The following is a 16,578-nucleotide window of genomic DNA, read 5'->3' as shown; positions in this document are numbered from 1 at the left end:
CTCCAATCATGCTGGCTGTATTACTCTGTTTTCATTCTGCTGTGGAGAAATGCCTGAGACTGGGTAATTTACAAAGAAAAAAGGTTTAATTGACTCACAGTTCCAGGGCCTCAGTAAACTTACAATCATGGTGGAAGGCACCTCTTCTCAGGGTGGCAGGAGAGAGAATTAGGGCTGAGCTAAGGAGGAAACCCCTTATAAAACCAGTAGATCTTGTGAGAACTTACTATCATGAGAACAGCATGGGGGAAACCGTTCCCATAATTCAATTATCTCCACCCGGTCCTGCCCTTGACATGTGGGTATTATTATTATTCAAGGTGAGATTTGGGTGGGACACAGAGCCAAACCATGTCATTCTGCCCCTGGGCCCTCCAAAATCTCATGTCCTCACATTTCAAAACACAACCATGGCCTTCCAACAGTCCTCCAAAGTCTTAACTCATTCCAGCATTAACTCGGAAGTCTAAGTCCAAAGTCTCAACTGAGACAAGGCAAGTCCATTCCTCCTATGAGCCTGTAAAATCAAAAGCAAGTTAGTTACTTCCTATGTACAATGGTGGTACAGGCATTGGGTAAATACACCCATTCCAAATGGCAGAAATTGGCCAAAACAATGGGGTTACAGGCCCCATGCAAGTGTGAAATCCAATAGGGCAGTCACTAAACCTTAAAGTTCCAAAATGATCTCCGTTGACTCCTTGTCTCACATCCAGGTCACAGTGATGCAAGCGGTAGGCTCCCATTGCCTGAGGCAGCTCTGCCCCTGTGGCTTTGCAGTTTACAGCCCCAGCCTGGCTGCTTTCACAAGCTGGTGTTGAATGTCTATGGCTTCTCCAAGTTCATGGTGCAAGCTGTTGGTGGATCTACCATTCTGGGGTCTGGAAGACAGTGGCCCTCTTCTCACAGCTCCACTAGGCAGTGCCCCAGTGGGGACTCTGTGTGTGGGCTCCAACCCCATATTTCCCTTCTGCACTGACCTAGCAGAGGTTTTTCATGAGGGCTACATCCCTGCAACAAACTTCTGCCCGGATATCCAGGCATTTCCATACATCCTTTGATATCTAGAGAGAGGTTCCCCAACCTCAATTCTTGACTTCCATGCACCTGCAGGCCCAGAACCATGTGTAAGCTGCCAAGGCTTGGGGCTTGCACCCTCTGAACAATGGCCCAAACTGTATCTTAGCCTATTTTAGCTACAGCTGGAGCTGAAGCAGCTGGGACACAGGGCACCCACTATGTCCCAAGGCTGTGTAGAGCAGGGTGTCCCTACGCTCAGTCAATGAAACCATTTTTTCCTCCTAGGCCTCCAGGCCTGTCATGGCAGGGGCTGCTTTGAAACTCTCTGACATGCCCTGGAGACATTTTCCATTGCCTTGGTGATTAACATTTGGCTCCTCGTTACTTTTGCAAATTTCTGCAGCCAGATTGAACTTCTGCGCAGAAAATTGGTTTTTCTTTTCTATGGTATCATCAGGCTGCAAATTTTCCAAACTTTTATGCTCTGCTTCCTCTTGAACCTTTGCTGCTTAGAAATTTCTTCCACCAGATACCCTAAATCATTTCTCTCAAGTTCAATGTTCCACAAATCTCTAGGAAAGGGGCAAAATGTCACCAGTCTCTTTGCTTAAGCAAAGCAATAAGTCACCTTTATTCCAGTTCCCAACAAATTCCTCATCTCCATCTGAGACCACCTCAGCCTGAACTTCATCATCCATATCGCTATCAGCATTTTGGTCAAAGCCATTCAACAAGTCTCTAGGAAGTTCCAAACTTTCCCACATCTTCCAGTCTTCTGAGCCCTCCAATCTCAAGGAAGTTCCAAACTTTCCCACATTTTCCTGTCTTCTTCTGAGCCCTCCAAACTGTTCCAACCCCTGCCTGTTACGCAGTTCCAAAGTTGCTTCCCTGTTTTGGGGTATCCTAATAGCAGCACCCCACTCTTTGGGGTACCACCTTAGTGTATTAGTCTGTTCTCATGCTGCTATGAAGAAATACCTAAGACTGGGTAATGTATAAAGAAAAGAAGTTTAATCAACTTACAGTTCCACATGGCTGGGGAGGCCTCAGGGTGGAAGTCAGCTCTTCTCAGGGTGGCAGGAGAGAGAATGAGAGCCAAGCCAAGAGGGAAGCCCCTTATAAAACCATCAGATCTCACGAGAATTCATGAGAACAGCATGAGGGAAACCACCCCCATGATCTGACTACCTCCACCTGGTCCTGCCCTTGACACGTGGTAATTATTCAAGGTGAGATGTGGGTGGAGACAAAGAGCCAAACGGTGTCACTGGCCTTCTTTTTCCTCAACCACACAGAGATCTTTTTTCTGTTCCGTCCACCTGGGCACCAGCCCCCTCCTGAAAACATTTACATGCCTCATTCCTTACTCTGCCTGAGGCATATCTAAAATAGCAGCTGTTGCCTCCAGGCCCTGGTTTGCCTGTTTCCCTGCACTCCTCACGCCTCCTCTTTCCCCTGTAGGTTTGACCTCTGTTCCTCTGCTGGCACTGAGCACTGTGAGGGGGGAATTTGTTCTGTCACTGTTATGTCCCCTGCCTTGAACAGTGCTAGGCAGAAACCCATTCATTTGGGCCTCACAACAGGTCTAAATTCAGCTTCATTTTCTTTCCCAAACTAATTGTCCTGATAACTTTTTTTAAAATCCACCTTTCCCCTTTGGTTGGAAATGCCACTTCCATCCGTATTGAATCCATATGGACCTGGGCCTATGTGTAGCTTTCTGTTCTGTCCCACCAACATGGCATTCTCTGCTGAGCTGTCTCCATTCTTCCTCTCTACTGTCCCTATTGACAACCAGTACTCACTGAGCCCTACCCATGCCAGGCACTTGTTTAGATGATACAGCAAAGAATAGGACAGATGTGTGCCAGCCCTCCAGGAACTTACAGGAGTCCCTAAAATACAGTGGGTGCCATGGACACTCTGGGACAAGGGTGGAGGTGATGGATAAAGACAGAGATGCACATGGAGAACAACATGGAGTCGCAGGCAGCCTCTGAGAGGGAAGTGGCTACTCCACATTATCAAGGGCCTCCCAGCAAGAGTGTGGAGCACAGATGGGAGCAGAGGCACCGCAGGCAGATATGGTGAGTGGGTGCAGGGGGAAAGGGCCTCAGTAAGAATCGGGCGGTGACACTGGCTAGAAGGCGGGGGTGGGAGGATTGAGAGACATCTGGAAGTGGAATTGCTGAGACCTCGTGATTATGTCTGATAAAGAAGTAGGCTGGGCACAGTGGCTCAGACCTGTAATCCCAACACTGTGGGAGGCCAAGAAGGGCAGACCACCTGAGGTCAGGAGTTTGAGACCAGCCTGATCAACATGGTGAAACCCTGTCTCTACTAAAAATACAAAATTAGTGGAGTGTGGTCATGCTTGCCTGTAGTCCCAGCTACTCAGGAGGCTGAGGCAGAAGAATCACTTGAACCCAGTAGCAGAGGATATAGGGAGCTGAGATCTCCCCACTGCACTCCAGCCTGAGCGATAGAGACTTGGTCAAAAATAAATAAATAAATAAAGTGAGGTGGGGGAGGACAGAATTCACACACTGAGGCCCAGGACACTGCCTGAGGAACTGGACAGGCAGGAGCTGTTCCCTGGGATGGCCAGAGGGGCACATGTGTGGGAAGGCTGCAAGGCCTGTATGATGCTGGGCAGGGCTGTCCAGCAGGCACTTAGAAAGGGTATCTGGTGCTTAGGGATGAAAACCTAGCTGGAGTTGGGAGCTTGGGAGCTCATGGTCCCTTCATGGATGGGAAGCAACCAACTAAGGGCAGGAGTGCCGAATGAGAAGAAAATGACAGGGCGATCTGAGGCAGAGCCCTGCGGACACCCCAGCATGCCAGGGGCTAGCAGAAGTGTCATCCTATCAGAGAGGCAAATGAGGACCAGGTGGGCTGATGTCATCGAAGTCAAAAGTACGGGAATGGCCAGCTGTCACCTGGTAACCAGCCCCTGTCCTTAGCAGGGGACATAGGTGCTGAGCAAAACGACATTTCCCAGACTTCCTTGCAGCTAGGTGTGGCCATGTGACAAAGTTCTGACCAGCGGACATAAGCAGAAGTGGAGCGTGCAGCTTGCTGGAAGAGCCCCCACAGGCAGGGGCAAAACTCTCTCCTCATTCTCCCTCCCACTGACTGGAATGTAGGCATGATGGCTGGAGCTGCAGCAGTCTTTTAGACCACAAGGGAATAAACTGCATGTCTGAGATGCAGGAGCAGCACTGTGGAAGGAGTCTGAGTTTGTGCAGACATTGGAGCTGCTGCGTCAGGCCTGGACTGTGTGCGTAGGCAGTAGAGAGAACTCAACTGTCGTGTCAGCCTCATATTATTTTGGATTTCACTGAAGCTTCTGAGAGGTCAGCTAACACAAGAACTTAAGAGCTACTCATGTTAGCAGCATACAGGTTGCTGGTGGCCCTAAGATGGGACAGTTTTAGGGGGTGAGGTGAGACAGCCCCCAATGCAGGTGGAAATGGGTTGAAGAATGAGAAATGGAGACAGCGAGTATAGAAGCTCTTTCTAGAAGTTTGTCGTGGTGGCACCAACGTCTGAGAGTGCTTTAGCTCCCTCTCCCATAGTCTCCAACATCCCACAACAGTCTCCCCAAGTGAACATGCAAACTGAATAAAGCAAGTCTCACACGTCCCCACCGCCTCCTGCAACCCCAAGCTCCTCCAAGGTTTTTTGGACATACCACAGCTGTGAAGGGCACAGGGGAGGAAACGCAACATGATGGGAAGTGGAGGGCAGGTGTTCAGTGTGGGAGTGGCCGTTTCAGAGCCCCATCTGGGCTTGGGCTGGGGCGACGGGGTCCAGAGTTGAGGTGGCTGAACCCCAGAGCCATCTGTGGCACCCTAGGGTGTGTTCCCCACCTTTTCCCCCACTGCTGCATTCAATGCATGGGGTCACAGCTGCGTGGCAGTCCCCAGTGACACTGCGGAGACTGTGCCTGGCCTGGCCTGTTCCCAACCCTGGGATTCTCCCCATGAACCCAAGCTCCATGCCTGCTCCACGGTCCCCACCTCATCAGCCTGACAAGCCAGTTCATGCAGCGAAAAGACATCTGTCAGCTCCTTCTCTAGGCTGGGTTGTGCTGCAGACTGGAGACCAAGAGAGCAGCCAGGCACCATGAGGGCCCTCAGGGCTATGGTCTCGACCACCATCATCACAGCACAGCAGACAGACTGGCAAGGAGTCCTGCCAGCATGGAGTAGCCTGGAGCTTTAGCAGGTGGCTGGAGGGCTTCCAGGATGTGGTGGCCTTCAGGCTGTCCTTTGGCTAACAGGAGTTCAAATAATTCAGATGTGGGTGTGGTAACATCTGTTTTTGAGAGAACTTGAGGGTCTTCTGCCAAGTTCATTCATCCTTCCCTTGGTTAGGAAAACAACAAACCTGGTTTTCTTCTGGGGCCTATCCTGATCATCCACTCTCAGGCTACATGGCCCCATGAGAGCCAGTGCCATCTGAACTTTTGGGAAGGATGCAGGGGTATCAGGGTGTGGGCACCAGAGCTGCGGGGGAGTGGGGGAGCCAAGGAGGTCCCAGGCTCTTGGGATTGTTGCTTGATGGGCAGATCCAGTCTCAATGGAGGCGCCCACTAGACTCCTGAGTGCCTGGGCCACCCTTCCTCTGCCACTGATGGTGGTTTGCACGGAGTTTTCTATAATTTGTGTTATAAAGAGGCCTGGCAGCAGGAGCCACTCAAGGTGGTGGTGTGTGCTGGCTGTGCACGGTGCCCGGACCACAGGGACATTTGGGGCTGCTTTGTGGAGGGGGTGACATTTGAGTCAAGGCTCGAAGCTGGTTCAAACACAGGAAAGAGTCTCACAGAGTTTCTGTGAATATCTTTTCAACTATTGGTTTCTACTATTACAAAAATCATTTCATTCATTGACTTTATTAAGAAAAGATCATGTAATTTAAAAAAAAGGACACTTGGGGCACAGTGGCTCATGCCTATAATCCCAGCACTTTGGGAGGCCGATGCTAGCAGATCACTTGGGCTCAGGAGTTCGAGACCAGCCTGGAAAACATGGTGAAACCCCATCTCTACCAAAAATAAGAAAATTCACTGGGCATGGTGGTGCATGCTTGTGGTCTAGCTACTCAGGAGGCTGAGGTGGGAGGAGCACTTGAGCCTAGGAGTCTGAGGTTTCAGTGAACCATGTCTGTGCCACTGCACTCCAGCCTGGGCAATAGAGTGAGACCCTGTCTCTAAAAATAAAAAAAAATTTTAAGAAGGACAATAAAAGACCTAAAAGTTAGCTATGGCACATCCTGATGTCATAGGGCATCTGGTAAAAGGGGAATTAATGCTAAGAAAATGATAGGACAATGGTGGAAGCCGCAGTTGAACTGAGAAGTGAAGGCACTAACAGATTACCAGTGCCCGCTGCACACCAGGAAAGCCTGGCCCTGGGGCCCCAAGACACAGGGACAAATCGGACCTGGGATCTTTTTCTGAGTGGTAAAATATCTCAGAGGCAGCCTGCCAAGATCACACCATCCTTGTAAGGACTGATAATGTGGCCGAAAGCCCTGGACAGGGTGAGCTCCCTGCTGCCTCTCTGTCCTCATCATTGCATCTCACCCAGAGCAAGAGGCTTCCGAGTTCCACACCCTAGAGGCTGGTGTGCTGGAGGCCGCATCACACCAACCAGGCCCTTCTAGGGCTTACTCACCAGCTCCCAGCAGTGCTGGGAGCAGAAAGGCCTTGGCAGATGTCTCCCCAGATGCATACGTCATTGCCCCAGGGAGAGCCTATGTCCCACATAAGCATGGCCCAGCCACATCCCAGACTCAGAACAGGTCTGGGATTCCTACAAGGGTAATGGAGGCTGTCACTGCACCTGCACTGCAGCTTAGCGTGCCCCTCTGCCCCTTCCTGCTTCCTCCCTCCCTGCCACAGGACTGGCCCCCCAACACCCTGCCTACGGAACTTTGTCTCAAGATCCCCTTCCTGGAGACTCAGGTGGGCTAGTACCCTGCCCAAGTCACTCTCAAGGGTGTGGGAAATGCAGGGCTCCCCAACTCCGAGCTGGTGAAGGGGCCGTCGGAAGAACTCCTGCCAGTCTGCCTGCCTTATACCCCTACCACTGATGGACCAGCATCGTCCTTTCTATAGCTCTAGCCAGTCATGTCCCAGCCCAGGACGTGAGGAAACCCTGGGCCACAGTAGTCAGTGCCTGCCAGGCTGGCAGGCATGTCAGGGTGGCTCCCCCCCACCCAGCCCCAGAAGGTGCAAGCAGATTTCTCACCGTCTGCCACTGCTCATTGTTGAAGGAAAACTCCACATCCCAAACATTTGTTTGGAGGAAATTAGATCATCACCTCCCCACGAATGAAGCCAGGCTGTGCACACAGAGGGAAAGGAGGCGGCAAGTTGTCTGTCTCTTGGGGCTGTGGCCCAGAAGCTGGCACCCCAGGTGTCTCTGAGGCTCCACGCACGTGTGGCGAGAGCAGCCTACGCCAGGCTGGCTTGAAACTTCTGCAGGTGACGTTTGCCTGGATATACGGTGTTCTGGGCCCTGAGCTGACACTGCCATTGTATTCCAAGACCACAGATGGCCCCTGCTGCCTTCAGAAGGCAGCACGCGCCTGTCCTCCCCAGGTTGAGGAGCTGCCCCTGCCTCTCCCCACATAGATCCCCCTCCACCATTGGGTGCCTCTGATGGGGAAGAAGGCATATATTCTCCGGTGGAACAGCCTTCCTCTTCAGCTTTCAGTCTGGAGCCTCTCCAGGCACAAGGTCCTTTTTAACAATTTTTTAATTGAGATATAAGTCAAATAACATAAACTTCACCATTTAAAAATGGGTACTTCCATGGTTCTTAGTATATTCACCATGTTGCACAAGCACCACCACCATCTAATTCCAGAACATTTTAATGATGCTCCAAGAAACCTATACCCTTAACACCATGGCCCATTTCTGCCTTCCCTCAGCCCATGGGAGTCATTCATCTGCTTTCTGTCTCCATGGATTTGCCTCTTCGGAATGTTTCATATAAATGGAATCGCAGGCTACACAATCTTTTGTGACTGGCTTCTTCCCCTTAGGACAATGTTTCCAAGGTTCACTACTTGGAATAGCAAGCTATTCATGCCTTTTTATGGCTGAATAATATTTCATTGTATGGATATGCCACATTTGGATGGGTTCCACTTTTTGACTATTATGAATAATGCTGCTATGAATATTCATGTACAAGTTTTTGTGTGAACATACGTTTTATACCCAGGAGTGGAATTGCTGGGTCATATGGTAGTTCTATGTTTAACTTTTTGAGGGACTGCCAAGCTATTTTCCACAGTGGCTGCATCATTTTACATTCCCATCAGCAATACACCAGCATTCTAATTTCTTTACATCCTCAAAAACACTTGTTATTTTCCCTTTTTAAAAAATTGTAGCCATCCTAACTGGTGTGAAATCATTATCTTGTTGTGGGTTTGATTTCCATTTCCCTAATGACTAGTGATATTCAGAGGATATTTTCAGGTCTTACTGACCATTTGTACATCTTCTTTGGAGAAATGTCTACTCAGATCCTTTGTCTGTTTTTTAATTGGGTTCTTTATCCTTTTATATTTGAGTTGTAAGAGGTCTTTAAGTGTTCTGAATACTAGACCCCTATCAGATATATGATTTGAACATACTTTCTGTCATTCTGTGAGTTGTCTTTTCACTTTTTTTGGTAGTGTCCTTTGATGCACTAGTTTTTTACTAGTTTTGCAATCTACTTCATCTATTTTTTATTTTATTGTTCGTGCTCTGGGAATAATATCTAAGAAACTGTTGCCTAACTCAGGGTCACACATCTTTTCCCCTATTATTCCTTCTAAGAGTTTTATAGTTTTAACTCTTATAGTTTTAGGTATTTCATCCATTTTGAGTTAATTTTTTGTACATGGTGTGAGGTAGGGGCCCAAATTTATTTGTGTGTGTGTAGATATTCAATTTCCCTAGCACTGTTGTTCAAAAGACCATTCTTTCTGCATTGAACAGTTTTTTGGCACCTTTACCAAAAATCAGTTGAACACAAATGACCATAAATTATTGCTAGGCTCTCAATTCTATCCATGGGTCTATATGTCTGTTCTTAAGTAGTACCACACTGTAACTTTGAAATTGGGATGTGTAGTCCTCCCAACGTGTTCTTTTCCAGGATTGCTCTGATCACCAGGATTGCTCTGATCATTCTGTGTTCTTTGTAATTCCATAATGTATATGGATTTTAACAAGGGCCACAAACTCAAATGCATCCAGAACTAAACAGGTTTTGTAAGTTAGCAAAGCCGGCAGCTTCAAAACAGTATCTTGGGTTATGTTCTTTGGACACGCATAATTTGCTTGCATCTTAAACACAGGAAAGTTCTTCCCCTTTACATAGAAGCATGCTTTCTCCACTTTTTCTTGCAATATGCCAAGATATCTTCTCCCCTGGCCACCCTTGCATTCAGGAATGGCTATGAGTACAGTCCAAGTTCTAACCATGAGACATAGAGCAGTCTGCTGGGAGAGCTTCTGGGAGAGAGATCACATGATAAGAGAAAGGCAAGGAAACTCCCAGCTCTGTGCTAGTGCTGGGACTAAGGTGAGGCAAGAGAGGTGCCCAGGGTATCATATTTAAGGAGGTGCTCACCATCAGGGCCATGCACCAAGACCAATGCCTCCTTCAATGTGCCACCCTGGGTCCCTGGCTGGCTGGCCCAGCCCTGCTCTGTCTGCCTTTGCTCTTCTTCCTGCTCTGAACCTTGGGTGTGATGCCCAGAACTGGGCAGCCATCCAGTAACTCAAGGCAATGAGACTAAAGGCAAACATCATCAGGCTGCGGAATCTGAAGGTGGTGTGGAGAGGTGGGAAGACCCTTGACAACACCCGGCTCTTTGAAAAAACACATTAAGAAGCTGGATGTGGTGGTACATACCTGTAATCTCAACACTTTGGGAGGCTGAGGCAGGTGGATCACTTAAGCCCAGTTGTTCAAGACCATCCTGGGCAACATGGCAAAACCTCATCTCTACAAAAATACAAAAATTAGCCAGGTGTGGTGGTGCCCACTCATGGTCCCAGCTACTCAGGAGGCTGAGGTGGGAAGGTCTCTTGAGCCTAGGAGGTTGAGGCTGCAGTTAGCTAAGATTGCACCACTGCACTCCAGCCTGGGTGACAGAGCAAGACCCTGTCTCAAAAAAAAAAAAAAAGTTAACAGAAAGAAAAAGGACACTGTTAAGAGAATGAAAAAGCATCCAAGGACTGGGAAAAATACTTGCCAAACATATATCTGACCAAAGGCTGATGTCTAGAATATAAAGTAAACTCCTACAACTCCATAAGAAAAAGGCAAACCTTTACCCAATAAAAATGGACAAAAGAGTTAAAGAGATACATCACCCAAGATGAGATACAGGTGGAAATGAGCCTCCAAAAGGATGCTCAACATCATTAGTGTCCTTAGTCATTAGGGAGATGCAAATTAAAGCCACAGTGAGCTACCACTTCACACCTATTCAATCTGCTAAAATGTAAAACTTCACAGCTGAGTGCAGACGGATGCAGAGCTACTGGAACTCTCACACGCTGCTGGTGGGAAGGGAAAGAGTGCTGCCTGGTTGGAAGACAGTTGGGCCATCTCTTATAAAGCTATACATACATTTCCCATACAACCCTGCCAGTCTGTGCGAGGTGAGAGAAATGAACACATATGGCCAAAGACCTGTGCACAAATATTTATAGCAGCTTTATTCATAACATGTTCACACCAGAAACAACCAAGTGTCCATCGGCTGGTGAATGGATTAAGGGACAGTGGCACATCTGTACAATAAAATAGTACTCAGTGACAGACACCAGACTTGAAAGGCCACATCTATTCCACTCACATGAAACTCTGGCAAAAGTAAACCTATGGGAGGGATGTCAGCTCAGTGGCTTCAGGGGGTGGGTTTGGGGAGGAGGAAGTGATTTATGGCAAAGGGAGGCTCAGGAGGTTTTTGGGGTGACGGCACTGTCTGTACCTTGCTTGTGGTGGTGGATACGTAACTGTATGCATTTGTCACAACTAAGAAGGGAGAATTCTACTGCCTGAAAGCGTTTCAAAATCAGAGCCAGGCTATGGGTTTGTTGAATTATTACAGGCAAACAAAGCATACAGAAACAAGAATGTTGGACAATAAAATGAGTACATTATGGTTTTGGTTTTAGCTTGATTAAAAAAAAAAAAAAAGTGGGCCAGGCAAGGTAGCTCATGCCTGTAATTCCAGCACTTTGGGAAGCCAAGGCAGGCAGATCACCCGAGGTCAGGAGTTCAAGACCAGCCTGACCAACATAGCGAAACACTGTCTTTACTAAATATACAAAATTACAGGTGTGGTGGCAGGTGCCTATAATCCCAGGTACTCGGGAGGCTGAGGCAGGTGAATCGCTTGAATCTGGAAGGCAGAGGTTGCAGTGAGCTGAGATCATGTCATTGCACTCTAGTCTGGGTGACAAAGCAAGACTCTGCCTAAAAAATAAAAAAAATAAAATAAATAAAAAACTGAGAAAGGTTGGGGTGGCAGCATCACGCTAAGTGAAAGGAGTGAGATACAAAAGCCACACACTGTATGACCCCATTCACACGAAGTTCCGGAAAAGGTAGAACCGTGGGAAACCCTGGGAACAGGAATCAGATCGGGGTGGCCTGGGGCCTCGGGCAGTAGACAGGTCTGACCACTGAGGGACACCAGGGCAGCGTGGGGGTGGTGGCCCAGTCTAGGTCTCGGTGGTGGTGGTCACGTGGCTGTGTGCATTTGTCAAAACTCACTGAACGACATACTTCAAAGGGGTAAATTCTACTGTATGTAAATTATATCTCCAATTATGTAAATTATACACAGCTGACTGTTTCAAAAAGCAAGCTGAGTGAAAGGAAATTATTAGATAAATAATCATACAGGTGGTGTGCAGATATGACAAAAATTGTGGAGGTGGTAGAAGAATGAACACATTTTGGGAAACACTTAGTCCCAATTATCTCTCTCTAAAAAAACGAAAAAAGTAACTTAAGAAGGTGAATGGGTGTGCCTATTTTCTCCCATCTGATCTGCATAATTTAGCATTTTGGTGGTTTGTCCTGGAATAGTTTAATTGAAGCATCAATGAGAAAACTCTCTAAAGATGAATGCTTCGGGATCACCCCCACCCCTTGTCCAGCTGGGCCCTGCCATTGTCATCCCTGTTATCAAGGCTGGCAGGAGACCAAAACTCACACCAGTGGAACAATGAAGGAGCATTTCACTCAGGACTGTTTACAAAGAGCCATCAGGGCTCAAGGAAATGGTGATGGTGAAGCACTTGGGGCCAGCGACAGCAGGAAGCCGTTGCCATGCCAAGACCTGCAGGGTGAGAAGAGAAAGCACATCCCGGAACCCAGAGAAAGAACCCGTATGGGAGCGGGGCACCCAAGAAGAGCCGTGGCCTCTGCAGAGTAACTCAGAGAGCCTATGCCCTGTAGGGAAGGGCACGGGGATAATCCCCCCAACCTCACTCTCCCCCTGCCCTTAGGGTTCTGGCTGGTGTCTCCAAAGATGCCTGGAAGCCAGAAGCCCAGAGCCTACAGGGGTCATCCTTGCCAAAGACAGGCTTCCAGCACCCCGAGAAGAGGAAGAAAGCGATGGGCCTGCAGGGGCATGTGGAGGGGCCTGGCACACACCCTGGGAGGCTGCATTAAATGCTCAGTGTGGTGAGGCCAGCAGAGGAGCAGACTGCCATTTGAAAGACGGCCGGTTACTCACAGATCCTGAGGAACAGCGGGGGGTGCACCACGTAGAGAAGCAGCGGGTCTGCAGGAGGCAGAGGAAGAGGGGGTCGTGCGCAGGAGCCTCCATTACAGAATACACAAGAAGAAACAGCGAGTTAGGTAAGCAGGTATAGGGTTAATTCATTTGAATAATTTTGGGGCTCTGGGGCACAGGACTGTCCCTGGGTGTCTGATCCTGGCCCTGGGGGTATAGGGCAGGACGACAGTGGTCCGGAGTGTGAGAGGTGCTGGCTGGGTGTGAGCTCTGGACTGGCTGGTTTGCACATAAAAGGCATGCTGGCAGGGGAACATCTCCTGTTTCTAGGAACTGGAAGGGGTGGTCCCTCCAAGATCAGCAAAGCCCCAGGATACCAAAACATCAGAATATAAAAACTAAAAAGCACCTCTCTAAAACTCAGGCTCCTGCCTAGTACTGGGAGGCCCATGGGGAGGGAAGGCCAGTTGCCAAAAGAAGTCTTTAAAGGCATCAGTCAGTCCTAATTCGATTATCAGGCACTGGGGCACGGGTCCAGGCTGCTAGAGAGCCCCAGGAAGTGCTCAGCCCCTTTCTCTCCACCTTTCCAAGGCCTCCCCACCAGCCGAGGCCCACCGCACCTCTTCACTGCCGCCCTCCTGACACCGGGGCCCACACTGTCCTCCCACCACCTCCCTCTGCAGGTGCAGCCTCCATAGAGAGTTTAACTCCTACCTGTGTCCTTCTCCCAGTCTCGTTGCCAATACTGGTTCCCTCTCACCCAGTGGTGGAGGCTGCAGACCCACATTTCCTGCAGGTTGTGAGAAAGACAGCTCAGACGCCCTGGGCAGCATCAGCTGGCACTTGGAGCTGCAGGAACAGGGTTTGACAAGAGGGGAGAAGCTTCTACCTTGAAAAGAGACTACACGGAGCCACATGCAGGCTCCAGGACAGAGCAGTGGCACTGTCCCTACCACCCAGCCCCACCCTCACCAGGCATCTCTTAGAAAGAGGTAGGATAACTAATGGGAACAGATGCGGTCAAAGCAACCGGAGAGAGAGGGACAGAGGATAGGCTTCAGGCTGCCTTGGGAGGGGACGAGGGGCAGGTGGCTGAAAGGAGAAGCCCTTCCCTCCTGGGGGTTCTTGTTGGGCAGAGCTGGCTCCCTGCAGTCCGGTCCTGCAGAAGCAATGGCTGGCTGGGGCTGGAAGTCCCAGGATGGTAACAGTCTTGTTCTTCAACTCAGTTCCGCACAGGTAGCTGGGAGTGGGGAAGAGAATGTAGGCGCTCAGCCCTCTCCTGAGCCCCCTGGCCTCCCTGCAAGGAGCCTTCACCCCACTCCAGGTCCTTCCTAATCTGCCCAGGTGGGCTTCACACCCAGCTCCACACCTGTCTACAGTCCGTGCACGCCCCCCTCCAAACCCAGCTTCGCACAATGCACCCAGTAGACACCCACACACCCCACCAGACCCTGCTCAGACCTCATCTGGTGGTACCCTCCGGCTCTGCCTTCCATTAACAGGGTGGTGGGAGCAGAGGGGCATCTGCTTCTTTGATCCCCTGACTTCCTGTATTTCCCCAAATCATTGCACTTTCATTTCTGTATTATAGTTGCTGAATTCCTCAATTTCCTCATCTGTAAAATGGGAACAATAATAGTACCTATCTCAAAGATTTACTGTGCAGGTTAAATGAATAAGGGCGCATAGACAGTTTAGAAAAAGACACAAGAAAACAAGTCCATTAATAATTACTACTCATTATATAGCTAATAAGTAATCATTATTATTGAACAAACCCACATCCTACTCACAGACGACTCTGGTGTACAAGTGAGTAAATGCTGGTGAAACAACCGGGGCCATTCCAGAAGCAGATGGTTCAAGTCCAGTCCAAGTTCACAGGGTTCTCTAACTTGGACAGCAGAGGCTGGTGTGTGTCCGGCCAGGCCAGTGTGGCACCGTGCTGGGTGCTGTGCAGGGATCATCTCTGTTAATCCCCATGATGACCAAATTGGGGCTGGGCAGAGGAGAGCAAGGATGCTTTTGCAAAGCTGCCTGGGAAAACTGGAATGTGTACCTGGTCTGAGAATGGCCAGAGCCTGGCCTTTTCTGCCCACCTCTTGTCCCCAGCCCCTGGCCCCCACCTCCAGCTAAAAGGCCAGCAAGAGGTACAATGCACCTCCCACTTCCACGTGTGGCCACAAAACCTCATCTCGTGTCCGGCTGTGATGCTCCAGGCTTAGCAGGGGTCTGAAATCGCGCTCAGAGCTGAGCAGGGAGAGCCGACTGCAGGCGATGCCAGCCCCAGGTGCCAGGCAAAGTGGTTTCCAGGCCCTCTAATCACCCCACTCCCAGAATCTGGCCATTAACTCCCTCCAGGCACAGGAGGGGGAACTGCCACTCTCCCTGCCTGGCTTTTAGTCCAACACAATTAGGAGCCATTATTTCTGTCGTGTTGATTCTTGAAAAATCATTTTAAATTGTCGCCCTTTTTCATGCTTTGGAAAAGGAAAGCGCCAAAGAAGATGAAAACAGAAAAGCGTACCCACACCCCCCGCCTGGCTCCCGGTCCCCCCCTTAATCCCCCCATTTCTCCTGACCTGTTCCCTTGGCAACCGTCAACTCGCTGCTGCAATATTCAAAGGGAATCTCACAACTGCACATCAAATAGGACGCAGGGGGTATTTTCAGTTGCCTGAGACCCAGTGGACAGACAGACAGACACATACCCCCTCAGGGAAGACAGAGACACAGAGAGGCAGAGATGGGCAGAGAGAGACACAGAGAGAGAAAAGCAAAAAGACCTGGCACAAAGAGACAAAGACCCCCAGGGAGATAGCGACGTGGGGACCCAGAGATGCCGGAGTGGATGGGCAGAATGAGACAGAGAGCAAGAAAGAGATGGACATGCAGAGTGACAGACAGACAGACACTGATGCGGGAAGAGACCAACCCAGAGAGACAGAAAAGACAGACACACAGTGCAATGGAGAGGAGACAGATGGGGCTGGGCAGGGGGAGTGGATGGAGGGGAAGAGGGGCACAGGCAGGAGGGGACAGACTGAGGGTGGCAGAGAGGAGACAGGAGAAGGCAGCAGGAGCCACAGTGCCTGGCCTGGGCACCACGGCCTCTGAGGGCCCCTCCAAGCCAAGCTGCCTCTCCTCCTCCCCTTTCCCTGCCCCAGGCAGGCTTCTCCCCTAACCAGACACCTCACCCTCGCCAAAGCACCCTGCTGTTTCCCGCACACACTCTGCCTCTCTTGCCTTTGCCACGCTCCTCCACAGCTAGCCTGGGATGAGGTCGTTGTGAGGATGTCCCTCTGGATGGCCACCCTGCTCATTCCCAGACCCCTTACTCCTTCCTAAAAGTGAGAATGACATTGCTAAAGATGCCAATGGTGTAATTCCAGCCACCCTAGCAGACAATAGGGAACAGAGGCTCCCCTCAAAGCACATGGAGGAGGATCAGGAGGGTCCTGGGTTCCAGCTTAGGGCTAAGGATCGGGGCCAGGGCATGGGAACCTGTAGCTGCCCCACACTCAGTGGCAGCCACGCGGAGGGTGGAGGGAGGGGCCTGGCAGGCAGGTTGGCCCTGTGGCCTCCTCTCAAGCCCTTGCATCTGTGCCTGAGCCTCTACCCCACCCAGGCCCAAAACTCCTTGGCTCTCAGCATCTGGCATGATTCTGACCTCAGGAGGCTGTTAGGCTGGAGGCTGGGAGAATGGACCAGAGGAGTAAAAAGGCTGAGGTTAGAAGTCAGGGGTCAGAGGGCATGGGCAAAGCTCAGGTTCCCCTCAGAGGC

The 16,578-nt window shown here is 50.1% G+C and overlaps 1 long non-coding RNA gene across 1 annotated transcript; it reads right to left on the bottom strand.

Moving 5' to 3' along the window:
* Window positions 1-10,861: 10,861 nt before the first annotated feature.
* On the bottom strand, window positions 10,862-14,349 carry LOC126949193 (uncharacterized). Its single transcript, XR_007723614.1, has 5 exons — window positions 14,257-14,349; window positions 13,510-14,035; window positions 12,796-12,882; window positions 12,271-12,396; window positions 10,862-11,525 (listed from the first exon to the last, which is right to left on the bottom strand). It is a non-coding gene; the product is annotated as an uncharacterized LOC126949193 (long non-coding RNA).
* Between the last annotated feature and the right edge of the window lie 2,229 nt (window positions 14,350-16,578).

Source organism: Macaca thibetana, chromosome 2 (assembly GCF_024542745.1).
Source record: "Macaca thibetana thibetana isolate TM-01 chromosome 2, ASM2454274v1, whole genome shotgun sequence".
NCBI lineage: Eukaryota > Metazoa > Chordata > Mammalia > Primates > Cercopithecidae > Macaca > Macaca thibetana.
Note: the sequence above shows the minus strand (reverse complement) of the source record. Positions and strands in the feature narration are given on the sequence as shown.